This window comes from Oncorhynchus mykiss, chromosome 4, assembly GCF_057628025.1.
Source record: "Oncorhynchus mykiss isolate SJ-2025 chromosome 4, ASM5762802v1, whole genome shotgun sequence".
Classification (NCBI taxonomy): domain Eukaryota; kingdom Metazoa; phylum Chordata; class Actinopteri; order Salmoniformes; family Salmonidae; genus Oncorhynchus; species Oncorhynchus mykiss.
Window position 1 is genome coordinate 53,802,911 of NC_143025.1, and position 11,537 is coordinate 53,814,447.

The 11,537-nt window shown below is 44.4% G+C and overlaps 1 long non-coding RNA gene across 1 annotated transcript; it reads left to right on the forward strand.

The window, feature by feature from the left end:
• The first annotated feature begins 175 nt into the window (after window positions 1-175).
• Window positions 176-9,009, forward strand: LOC149984065 (uncharacterized). The gene is made up of 3 exons (XR_016495330.1): window positions 176-348; window positions 2,963-3,076; window positions 7,830-9,009. It is a non-coding gene; the product is annotated as an uncharacterized LOC149984065 (long non-coding RNA).
• Window positions 9,010-11,537: the final 2,528 nt, after the last annotated feature.

An 11,537-nucleotide genomic window follows, 5' to 3' on the forward strand; every position in this document is an offset into this window, starting at 1 on the left:
ACCAGTGTAACAGCACAGTGTGGTTTAGGACTTAGTTGTAACTTGTAACTTAGTTGTAGTCACGATCTGGTTACCTATAAGTACAATCAGTTATGTTTTTGAATTATTACATATTTCTTAATTTATTTCTGAATATCTTCTAAACTACCCACGATGCACTTTTTCTCAACGTCATATGGATGATTTACTCTGTGCTGCGGAGTTTGTATGCTGGTTTAGTGTCAAGCTCAAGCTTGCAAACGTAGCCACACGTCATGCTTTTCATGAACTGTGTGGTTGTGTTATCTAGTGGGAACTCGTTAGCACGGTAGGCTCTGGTGCCTTCTTGCCATGGGCTCAAAATGAAAGGTAGCGTGTCATTCTGTATGTCTCTGCTCTTTTGTTCTGCAGTCATGTTTTAGTTGGGTTTTGTAAGTTAGGTTCAAACTGGTCTCCGATAGTTGGGCTCCAGCTCGCTGAACATAGCTAGTTGTCTAAATAGCTCATGTTAGCTGGCTGGCTAAGATAACTGCATATAGCAAACATTCTTTGATATTTGGTTAGATGGCGTTATGTATTTCCAAAACGTCGGGTTACTTGAATCACTCATGTCATGAGTGTAAACGATTGGTTTAATTTGAAGTTCTACATTTGAAGTTATTTATGTTGTAGTTTACATCATAGGGAATAGGCTGATCCTCCATATTACTTCCCACCTGACTTTGGCATTCTTCTTAATTCTGAATGGTTTTATGTAATGACTCCAAAAATAGAACAGTGAGGTGTTACTTTGCATTGGGAATAAAACAATTCATATCTTCTTTGATATTTTATAAACAATACTAAACATACAAATGACAACACCATAAAAACATGAACTACATCAGTGATTGCAACTGTTAAAAAAAAAAAACCTGAAATATCACATTGATGTACAGTACAGTTTGGACACACCTACTCATTCAAGGGTTTTTCTTTATTTTTACTATTTTATACATTGTAGAATATTATGAAGAAATCAAAACTATGAAATAACACATGGAATCATGTATTAACCAAAAAAGGGGTTAAACAAATCCAAATATATTTTATATTTTTGAGTCTTCAAAGCAGCCACCCTTTGCCTTGATGACAGCTTTACAAACTCTTGGCATTCTCTCAACCAGCATCATAAGGTGGAACCTGGAATGCATTTCAATTAACAGATGTGCCTTTTGAAAGTTAAAATTCAGGGTCTGAATCAAACCAAATTCCACCTGACACACTGGCAGGGTCTGTATCAAACCTAATGCCACCTGGCACAAGGCAGGGACTGTATCAAACCAAATGTGAAGGGGAGGGAAGATTGGTCAAGAGGGTGATGATTATTGTTGTTCTACTGCATGATTGTTATGCAAAAGCTTTGTTAAATAACAATAACTGTTATTCACTGCTTTAATTGACAACTTTTCAATCCAAAATGGATCTCCGTCAGGTGAAACAGACTGAGTGCTCACATCCCAAAATATACACATTTCACCTCACATGACCATTATGCACATGACCACATGATGCATGGTGGGGGCTAAAACAATCTAGTAATGTGATATCAATGAGATGGGCACATGTAGTAGTTCCAGACAATAATATACTGTATATGTATAAAATGACCAAGTGGAGACCTGCAAGGAAAGACACATCAACGTGACATATTCATGTTAGAAATAGTCTGTTATCAAACTGTTGGTTCAGACCTCTAGGAGACATGGTCCACAAATGGTCTGATATCAAACTCTTGGTTCAGACCTCTAGGAGACATGGTCCACAAATGGTCTGATATCAAATTATCTTCTCAATTATAGATTATCAGTATCTCTCCCCCCACCCCCCTCCTTGGAGTCTTAACATGTTCGATACCAATGTATCTCAGGGAGCTGATGTTGTGACGAGCCTCCATGAAATGCGCAGCCACAGGCTTTCTCTGGTCAAGGGTCCTGATATTTTTCCTGTGTTCTGCTATCCTTGTTTCCCTGGTCAAGATCCTGATATTACTCCTGTGTTCTGCTATCCTTGTTTCTCTGGTCAAGGGTCCTGATATTACTCCTGTGTTCTGATATCCTTGTTTTCAGAGCTCGTTTAGTTTTTCCTAAACAGCATAGACCACAAATACACTTGATCAGGTGGATCACATTTTTTGTGGAACATGTAATGATGCCCTTAATCTCAATGGTCTGGCCTGTAATATGATGATTTCACTCTGTACATTAGTTGGTAAAGTTACACTGGGTACATGGGCCACATCTATAATTATCATCTGGCACATTGTCTAGGAAGGTACTACGTGGGAGTGGTGGAAGATCAGACCTCACCACCATTTGACTGATGTTGGGGGCGTGTCTGAAGACTACCCTCTGGGGTTCTTTAAACGTCTTCTCCAGTTGTGGATCAGTGATCAAGATGTACCAGTGTTTTTAATGATGTGGTCAAACTGTTTACCAAGTGGGGAGTACTGAAGGAAGCATTGAACGTGTTGGTCTGGAGGGAGGGGAGGATTGGGTAGTACTGAAGGAAGCATTGAACGTGTTGGTCTGGAGGGAGGGGAGGTTTGGGTTCCAGGATGAATTGTTAGGGCTGACAAAGACTTTCTTCTCAAACAACCCATCTACTTGTCTTGTCTGTGTTTCTTTTACACCTGCTATGTAAAAGAGACAGAAAAATGCCCAATGGTCAATGCAATCTGGGATCCTTGGGACATCCCTACCCTAAACCCTGACCTTGACCCCTACCTTAACCATTTTAAATGTCAACTTCAATGGGCTAGGGACGTCCCAAGGATGTATCTCTGAAAATACATGATCTAAGTGATTGATAGTTGGTATTCAGCAGTCATAAAGCTTAATTTACTTTAATGAACTACTAAAATAGTGATTTTGTCAGACAGCATAGACAGCAGCTCTACACTTTATTGACTGACTGATCCATTCATCCTTCCATCCCTCCTCAGCCTTCCTCTCCTCTGATGACCCAGTGAGGGTGGAGCTCAGAGAGCTGTTGAGGGACTGGTTAGGAAGAACACTTCTACAGCCAGAGAAGTGAGAGGTCACACATGGTTTAGATGGTAAATATTTATGTTCCCTTAGCAGTTCATCACCTAAGCAAAAGGGAATATGTTCCATCAGCTATGTTTATTTACATTAGTGCAAATTGTCCACCGATATGGGTGTACTTTCTCACCCCTCTTGGCTGTATGAAAGTTAATTTCTCTTCAGGCACACACATTTGTTCTTTGATATTATGAAGGTCATTTGTGTCAAATGTAATTTTCCTCACATCTCTTTACATTGCTTATGCATATTCGGTGGCCAGACTCAAATTCCGAACGCAATGCCCATCCTGGCAGATATTAACCTAATGCAGCTTGGAGTGATCAGATGACAGAAGTCACATTTTTGCTTATCCCAGTCTGCTGTTCCCACATGCTTCAAGAGGGCCACCATTGTTCCTGTTCCCAAGAAATCTAAGGTAACTGAGCTAAACGACTACCGTCATCACGAAGTGCTTTGAGAGACTAGTCAAGGACCATATCACCTCCACCCTACCTGACACCCTAGACCCACTCCAATTTGCTTACCGCCCAAATAGGTCCACAAACGATGCAATCTCAACCACACTGCACACTGCCATAACCCATCTGGACAAGAGGAATACCTATGTGAGAATGCTGTTCATCGACTACAACTCAGAATTTAACACCATAGTACCCTCCAAACTTGTCATCAACCTCGAGAGCCTGGGTCTCGACCCCGCCCTGTGCAACTGGGTACTGGACTTCCTGACGGGTCGCCCCCAGATGGTGAGGGTAGGTAACAACATCTCCAACCTTTGATCCTCAACACTGGGGCCCCACAAGGGTGCGTTCTGAGCCCTCTCCTGTACTCCCTGTTCACCCACGACTGCGTGGCCATGCACGCCTCCAACTCAATCATCAAGTTTGCGGACGACACTACAGTGGTAGGCTTGATTACCAACAATGACGAGACGGCCTACAGGGAGGAGGTGAGGGCCCTCTGAGTGTGGTGTCAGGAAAATAACCTCAACGTCAACAAAACAAAGGAGATGATTGTGGACTTCAGGAAACAGCAGAGGGAGCACCCCCCTATCCACATCGATGGGGCAGTAGTGGAGAGGGTAGTAAGTTTTAAGTTCCTCGGCATACACATCGCAGACAAACTGAATTGGTCCACCCACACAGACAGCATCGTGAAGAAGGCGCAGCAGCGCCTCTTCAACCTCAGGAGTCTGAAGAAATTTGGCTTGTCACCAAAAGCACTCACAAACTTTTACAGATGCACAATCGAGAGCATCCTGTCGGGCTGTATCACCGCCTGATATGGCAAGTGCTCCGCCCACAACCGTAACGCTCTCCAGAGGGTAGTGAGGTGTGCGCAACGCATCACCGGGGGCAAACTACCTGCCCTCCAGGACACCTACACCACCCGATGTCACAGGAAGGCCATAAAGATCATCAAGGGCAACAACCACCCAAGCCACTGCTTGTTCACCCCGCTATCATCCAGAAGGCGGGGTCAGTACAGGTGCATCAAAGCAGGGACCGAGAGACTGAAAAACAGCTTCTGTCTCAAGGCCATCAGACTGTTAAACATCCACCACTAACATTGAGTGGCTGCTGCCAACACACTGACTCAACTCCAGCCACTTTAATAATGGGAATTGATGTAAAATATATCACTAGTCACTTTAAACCAGGGGTGTCAAAGTCAAATGGACGGAGGGCCAAATAAAAAAATCAGCTACAAGACGAGGGCCGGACTGTTCGAATGTTCATTGAAAAATTTTTAAATGACGCATATAGTCTAGTGAACCTAATTGAACCTACTGAAAACCTAACAAATATATTACAATATGATCAGATAAATAAAGCAATATTTTCTTATGGCTCTGTCAGTAATCTTTAATTTTCAACAGACACAAAAGACAAATTTCCTTTATATAAATATCCCCATAACATGAACATTAAATGAAAGAAACCGGTATTCAAGGCACCATCAGTAGACTATATTTTCTATTTTAGCAAAAGTGGGCTAAATTTACTTCAAAGAAAAAACAATAATAGCAATTTTCTATCATCCACTCAACTGAAATATTTTTAAAATATAATTGGATTGAAATACAAAAAAATAAAGTGCAAAAATCTATTAATCAAAAACAACACTTTGTTTAAGGAGAAGTAACATGCAGTGAAAACAAATATTAAATTTTAACTTTTAAACTTGAACTGAGTAAAAACTCTAAATATGTGATTGCACAGTAATGTTCACTTGTTTGAGGTTGAGGGTGATACTTGGTGGTGTCCCATCTTTTCCACAAGTTCATCAATGTTCGGGGTAAGGCTCTGAGCTGAAGAAATCCTCAGAATTGAGTGGAGGTGTTCAGCAGTAAGTCGACTTCTGTGTGATGTTTTGTTCAGGTTCATCAAAGAAAACAGTTGTTCACACAGGTATGTGCTGCCAAACATAGACAACGTTTGAGCAGCCTGGATGCGCAGCTGGGGCATTGTGCCGGGGAGGAAACGGGCGAACTCCGCAGCACCCACTGCCGCATATTTTGCCCTCAGTGCATCATTGCATTGGAGGTCAATCAACTCCATTTGGAGGTTTGGTGGTGAGCTTTCCACGTCAACAGCAAATGGGTTACCGAGCAGTTCCAACCTGCTTTTTTGTGCTTCAAAGTCAGCAAATCGGCGTCGAAAGTCAGCGGCAAGCATACCTATTTTATCAGCCAACTGTGTGCTCGGGAACGCACTGGTAGAGAGCTTCTCTTTCATGGTCTGGCAGCTGGGAAAGTGGCTCAAATTTTCTTTCCGCATCTGCGTCTCCCACAGAGTCAGTTTGGTTTTAAATGCCTTCACTGTACTGTACATATCAGAGATGACACGATCCCGACCCTGCAGCTGCAAGTTTATTGCATTCAGATGACTCGTAATGTCACACAGAAAAGCCATTTCACACAGAAACATTTCGTCTCGGAGTTGTGTTGTGTCTTTCCCTTTGCTGTCCAAGAACAGACAAATCTCCTCACGAAGCTCGAAACATCTTTGAAGCACCTTTCCCTGGCTTAGCCATCGCACCTCTGTGTGATAAGGCAAATCACCATGCTCCGTTTCTAACTCCGTCAGAAATGCCTTGAACTGGCGGTGATTCAAACCTTTGGCTCTGATAAAGTTAACTGTGCGCGTGATGATGCTCATTACATGCTCCATTTTCAAGGCTTTACCGCACAACGCTTCCTGGTGTATGATACAATGATAAGCTGTCAGCTCACCTGTCGCGTTTTCCTCTTGCATCTTTTCCCGTATCTTCGCCACCAGTCCGCTCCTGTGTCCACACATCGCAGGTGCTCCGTCGGTTGTCAAACCCACAAGTTTTTCCCAAGGCAGCTCCATCTCATTTACACATCTTGACACCTCTTCATACAAATCATGCCCCGTAGTTGTGCCATGCATAGGACGTAAAGCCAAAAACTCCTCTGTCACGCTTAGGTTGGAGTCCACTCCGCGGATGAAAATTGACAACTGGGCAATGTCAGAAATGTCGGTGCTCTCATCCACAGCCAAGGAATATGCAATAAAATCTTTTCCCTTTTTCACAAGCTGCTCTTTTAGATTGATGGACAACTGGTCTACTCTCTCGGCAATGGTGTTTCTGCTCAGACTCACATTTAAAAAGAGTTGCCTTTTTTCTGGGCAAACTTCGTCACAAACTTTAATCATGCAGTTTTTGATGAAATCCCCCTCCGTAAATGGCCGGGCTGATTTAGCGATCTCTTCTGCCAAAATAAAACTGGCCTTGACAGCAGCCTGGCCTTGTGATTTGGCTTTTTTGAACAGAGCCTGTCGAGATTTGAGGCCTCGTTTTAATTCCTCTGCCTTTTGTAGCCTTTGTTCCATGTCCATATTCTTGTTTTTGTCCGCGTGTTTCGTTTCATAATGTCGTCTCAGATTATACTCTTTCAGTACCGCCACACTTTCTCCACACAGAAGACACACAGGTTTTCCAGCTACCTTCGTGAACATATACTCCGACTCCCACCTTGTTTGAAACCCCCGGTTCTCAGTATCCACCTTCCGTTTTGCCATTTTTGATGGGTATCTGAAAGTTAATTTTACTGTGATGCTGACGACTGCTGTGCCAATAAATATTGAAATGAAGCAGCCTACTGCTCGGTGCGTCACCTTTGCATTGTGGGAAATGTAGTATTGGTGCGTGTAAAAGATCTGCGGGCTGCCGGCTTGCTGCGGGCCGGTTCTAATAATAAATCAAGATCATCCCAGGGGCCGTAAAAAACCTTCTTGCGGGCCGGATGTGGCCCGCGGGCCTTGACTCTGACATATGTGCTTTAAACAATACTGTATATACTGTACTCTATATCATCTACTGCATCTTTATGTAATACATGTATCACTAGCCACTAAACTATGCCACTTTGTTTACATACCCTACATTACTCATCTCATATGTATATACTGTACTCTATCTACTGCATCTTGCCTATGCCGTTCTGTACCATCACTCATTCATATCTTTATGTACATATTCTTTATCCCTTTACACTTGTGTGTATAAGGTAGTAGTTTTGGAATTGTTAGGTTAGATTACTTGGTTATTACTGCATTGTCGGAACTAGAAGCACAAGCATTTCGCTACACTCGCATTAACATCTGCTAACCATGTGTATGTGACGAATAAATTCGATTTGATATTTAGGTGCCAGGTGTAACTGAGGCTGTAGATGCTCCATATCCATGACTTTGTGTTTTATATAATATGACTAAATGTGTTTCTGTGTTGCAGGGGCAGTCAAGAAATGGAACGGCAAGGCCACAGAACATGACATAATCAGAGCTGTGGGAGACCACCTCAAGCCCCTGGTAGAGCCGGGGGTGGTGTTTACCACTCCTTCAGCAGGCTTGAAACGTGGGATTGATACTGTGAGCCATTTGTTTGTTTCCGTTTTCAGTAGTTGAACGCTTTTACATGGGATTGATACTGTGAACTGTGAAGGACCTCAGCGTTACTCTGGAACCTGATCTCTCTTTTGAAGAACATATCAAGACCATTTCAAGGACAGATTTTTTCCATCTACGTAACATTGCAAAACATGAAACTTTCTGTCCAAAAATGATGCAGAAAAATTAATCCATGCTTTTGTAACTTCTAGGTTAGACTACTGCAATGCTCTACTTTCCGGCTACCCGGATAAAGCACTAAATAAACTTCAGTTAGTGCTAAATACGGCTGCTAGAATCCTGACTAGAACCAAACAATTTGATCATATTACTCCAGTGCTACACTGGCCCTACACTGGCTTCATGTCAAGGCAAGGGCTGATTTCAAGGTTTTACTGCTAACCTACAAAGCATTACATGGGCTTGCTCCTACCTATCTCTCTGATTTGGTCCTGCCGTACATACCTACACGTACGCTACGGTCACAAGACGCAGGCCTCCTAATTGTCCCTAGAATTTCTAAACAAACAGCTGGAGGCAGGGCTTTCTCCTATAGAGCTCCATTTTTATGGAATGGTCTGCCTACCCATGTAAGAGACGCAAACTCGGTCTCAACCTTTAAGTCTTTACTGAAGACTCATCTCTTCAGTGGGTCATATGATTGAGTGTAGTCTGGCCCAGGAGTGGGAGGGTGAACGGAAAGGCTGCTGCTCCAGTTTCAACTGGTCTGCCTTATTATTATTGGACCATGCTGGTCATTTATGAACATTTGAACATCTTGGCCATGTTCTGTTATAATCTCCACTCGGCACAGCCAGAAGAGGACTGGCCACCCCACATAGCCTGGTTTCTTCCTAGGTTTTGGCTTTTCTAGGGAGTTTTTCCTAGCCACCGTGCTTCTACACCTGCATTGCTTGCTGTTGGGGGTTTTAGGCTGGGTTTCTGTACAGCACTTAGAGATATCAGCTGATGTACAAAGGGCTATATAAATAAATTTGATTTGATGATACTGATTTCCATACTAAGAGGGACCAAGAGTCTGTTAATTGGTCGGTCATTGTGTTCATTTGTTGAAATCAAATCAAACTTTATTTGTACAGCACATTTCAGACATGAATGCAACACAATGGCTTCACATGAAATTAAACAAATATTTAGTACACAACAAACAGAAGACTAACTGAAAGACTAATGAGCACCCTAAGGAAATGCCATTGATTAAAATATTAATTGGATGCAAAATCCAATCCAAAAATAGGCTTGTTTTTTAGTAGGGGCTCTGAAAGACACTGGGGGTGTCCACTGAAAATTGACACGTAACAACAACTGGAACCTAAAAGACACCCACCATCAGACCCACTAAATCTGCCCAAGAAGAGGCAAACAAAAGAAAACCCACACCAAACTTAAAGACAGGAAGCAAACCAAAAAGGTGGTTAAAATAATTTATTACAATCAATACCATTCATACTATTACAAAATCATAATTCTCATTCATTCTTAATTAATTATATTTTCAAAAACATCAAACAAAAACAAACCTCAGGGGAGCATCATCCCTCCCCGTCATACCTAACCAATACCTAACCCTTTCCCTATCTCCCCTTCCCTAATCTATCCCCTTACCAAACTCACTCTAACACTCCCAGCCCTAAACCCCCTTTCCACCTCTTCCGTGCCGCATGCTTCCCCCACTTCCTCTCCTCCCTCTTCATCTTCCCCCTCAAATCACCTTCCACCCTTCTCACTATCCCTTCCACCCCCCAATCTCTCCCTGTCTTGACTAAATTCTGCCTGGCTTCCCACAGTCCCTTTTTAAAGAGACTCATGAGAAGCCAGAGCAGAAACCTGTCCCTATCCGTTCCCTTTGCTCTCCCTACGCCTCTCTCTAGCCTAGCCCATGTCAAAACAAAATCACTCCTAACCACACCTAGCATTACCCGTGCCCTAGCCCAGACTAGTCCGGCAAAGGCACAGTCCCAAAAGGCATGGCGCACAGTCTCCTCCCTGCCACAAGAGGATCTTGGACAGGTGGGGGATTGCACCAAACTATACCGGTACAAGATGGCACGTACCGGCAAGCGCTTATGGAGGCCCAACCAATTCAGGTCCTTGAGCCTATTGTCCAGACCCCGCGCCTGCACTCCCTCCCAGACCACTGACGAGATGCCCGCTACAGGCGCAGGACTCCCTGCCTGCCTGACCTCCTCGTACAGGTGCCTGTGGTCTAAACCTACTCGGGCAACTTCAACCTCGGGGTGCGCACGCAGCCACTTGGCCGCATGGCCAAAATGCCACGGCAGCTGTTCCGCCCGAGGACCCGCGTTAGACCACACCATTACGCTTCTCGCCTTATACGAGAAGAACACCCGCAGGAGGTAACCGGACGGGTGTATAACCGGACGAGCAAGCTCCGTCAACAAGAAAGAAACAAAAATGGCGTCCAGCTTGAGGGGGAAATGTGGTACCCCCCTACCTCCCTCCCCGATGGGACAGATCATGCGTGCCCTGGCGACCCACTCGCACCTGCCACTCCACATAAACTGAAACACAAGCCTCACTAGAGGCCTCCTCAGACAAGCCGGCAATGGGTTGTATGCCACATACAAAAGAGACGGCAACACATCCACCTTTAGGACCAGGACTTTGCCCATAAAAGACATACCTAGCCTTCCACATTGCTAGCTTCCTCTGTACCACTGCGATACGCATGTTCCAGTTTAGCGTCGCTGAGCTGGAGGTCTAAAAATGAACCCCGAGAATCCTCAGGGCCCCTTCACAGAGAGATAACCCCCCAGGCACATCTGTTCTACCGCGCCATCTTCCGAAAAACTTGACGGAAGACTTTGCATGGTTCAGAACCGCTCCCGACGCTCGGGTGAAATCCCCAAAGATGGCAAGGGACCTTGTCAGGCACGAGTCCTTGCACAACAGCAAGGAAGTGTCGTCGGCGTACTGCGTCATCTTAACACGCAGCCCACCACTTCCAGGGATCAACAAGCCTTCCACCCCTGTATCTGCCCTAATGGCAGCCCCCAGAGGCTCCATGTACAGAACGAAGAGGAGAGCCGAGAGTGGGCATCCCTGCCTGACCCCAGACGAGAGGTCAAAAACGTCACCTAAGTGACTATTTACACTAACTCGACACCCCGCTCCGACATATAAAGTACGGATCCATCCTATAAACTTCTCCCCAAATCCTAATCTACCTAACACCCTGAATAGAAAAGATCTATTCACGCGATCAAAAGCTTTCGCCTGATCTAGCGCTGCTACCATTAAAGGCAGCCCTCTATCTTCAACCCAAGCGATGGAATCCCTGATCAACTGTAGGTTCCATCTTATAGAGGGGCCCTCTACCCCGCACGTCTGATCCTCGTGGACAACGTAGGGAAGGGCTGTGCGCAACCGGTCTGCTAAAACCTTTGCAAGAATCTTGTAATCTACGCACAGCATGGTCAATGGCCGCCAGTTGCCAAGGTCAGTTGCTTCCCCCTTCTTATAAAGAAGTGACAGCACACCAACAGCCATTGATCCCCCCGGGACCCCCGTC